At 35.5% G+C, this 2,084-nt stretch overlaps 1 pseudogene; it reads right to left on the reverse strand.

The window, feature by feature from the left end:
* Positions 1-246: 246 nt before the first annotated feature.
* LOC123042435 (protein IRON-RELATED TRANSCRIPTION FACTOR 2-like) overlaps positions 247-2,084 on the reverse strand; it is a 6,762-nt pseudogene continuing 4,924 nt past the window's right edge.

The raw sequence follows: 2,084 nt of genomic DNA on the forward strand, positions 1-2,084 counted from the left end.
TGATTTTGTAACGGATGATTGTATGAATATTTTAAGTTAATTAATATATGGGAGGGGGTTTCAAAAAAAAAGTCTTCCAGATGCAATTACTCCCACATACACATCATATTTATTTATTTTGTTTGTTTTATCTTACCAAACTCACCTCTATGTATTAGATACATTCATACGTGACAAAAGGTACTTACTCAAGCACATACAATCAATAATCACGAACGCCACATACAAACTTATATGGGGCACCCACTACGCAGCACGCATGGTAGATGCATCTCATAGCTATTTAAGGAATCTTTGTTTATGATAGTTAAGAACAATAATCCTCTAGTGCTGCAGATATAGTCCCGCCGTTCTCCTGATGGCTTGTTCCAATTTGTCACAAAACGATGGGCACTCCATGTTTAGTGCTCCTTGACTTCTCTGTCGCGACAAAAATGGTGAGATGAAATAGTTAGGCCCCTGATAGTAAAAGCAACTATTTCTGACACACGTAAGTGTAGATTTTAACACAAAAGCAACACAAACAACGACGCGGCGTTTTGGCTCCTGGGCTTAGATGAGCCCAGGAGCAAACAGTAAATTTGTTTAAAATAATTAAATAATTTAAAAAATTCCGATTTTTTTGTGGTGAAAGATTCCGGAGTGCATGATGTCCGTGCCAAATTTCAGAGCATTTGGACATCTAAGTAGCTCTGAGCAAAACAGACAAATTTGGGGTCTATTTGAGAAGTTTACTGTTTGTGCACTGCTTGAACCTGATTTTTTTTTACTCGGATGTCCGAATGCTCTGGAACTTGACACGAACATTACGCACTCAAGCATCTTTCACCACAACAAAAATTTAGGATTTTTTGAAATTTTATAGTATTTATTTTGAATTTAGGATGAGCTCGGCAACCGAATTGGATATTCACACAAACAAGTCAATATTTCCTGATTATTTAAATCTTGTGTGCGTGAAATAGTCATGCATGTTTCACATATCAGGACAGTACATTAATAAAAACTCTATTGGCATACTTTTTCCTTTTGAGTTTGAATTGGCTTGCTATATTCAGTACTGTACAATAGTTACGCCTATTAACATATATTTTTATTTACCAAAGGCGATAGAGATATCATTTCTAAGTTGGCCAGTATACATCATCTCAAAGATAGTTAAAAAGAAGTATCACCACAGACTGAACGTGCTAGAAAACAAGCATGATACTATACCTCTAGAGAACCTAAAGGGCATCACGTATCACCTCTACAATATATGGGCGATTTACAGAGCCTCTCAAAAAAGTCTCGCTTCGTGACTTATGTTTTGGAAATCTACCAAAATGCATAAAACATGCTTCTAAATTCTAAATTTCATTTTATCTAAAAGAAGTCCATATTTCATGATGTTAATAATTTGGTTTCCAAGTAGTACCTTCTAAAGTGATGCAAAACGTATTTTTACGATTTGTTATAACAGTTTTAAGAGAAATGGATAATAACTATGTGTCATGTGTGGTGATCTACGATATGGTTATTCTTTACTATTGACTTTGTAAAACCCATATAGCGATCTTAAAAATTAATAGGGCTTCTTCAATCGTATGTTGGAAAGATGAAAGTGTAGACCCATAATGTATTTCTCACATATCCCGTGCATTTACAATATTGGTTGCACTGTTCTTGAAATAATAAATAAATATGGGTGTGGTTTCTTTTCCGAGAGAAAACTGTGTGTTCTTCCTTATGTTGATCCCTCCGACAAATGAAAATGGGATCAACCCGAAGTTGGACAGTAAAAATTATCCAACCAACTTTTACTTGGTTTATGCTGAAAATGTAGGATGAAAACTCCTTGCTTAGTTATGGTGTCTCAGTCGGAAAAAAGCCTAGCAGTGGCATCCATGACTATTATTTTAGAAATCCATCATGGATATCTAGACACTGCCGCAAGACTCTTTTTTCTAAAATAAGAAACCATTTAAGGTTGATTTCTACACAAAACCCTCTCAAAACTGGGTTGTCCCTTGAGCCATAATAATCACAATCTTGTCATTTTCTCCCTACCATCTATGGAGTATCTTGCGAAAGGAACCACCACC

This window comes from Triticum aestivum, chromosome 2B (assembly GCF_018294505.1).
Source record: "Triticum aestivum cultivar Chinese Spring chromosome 2B, IWGSC CS RefSeq v2.1, whole genome shotgun sequence".
Classification (NCBI taxonomy): Eukaryota; Viridiplantae; Streptophyta; class Magnoliopsida; order Poales; family Poaceae; genus Triticum; species Triticum aestivum.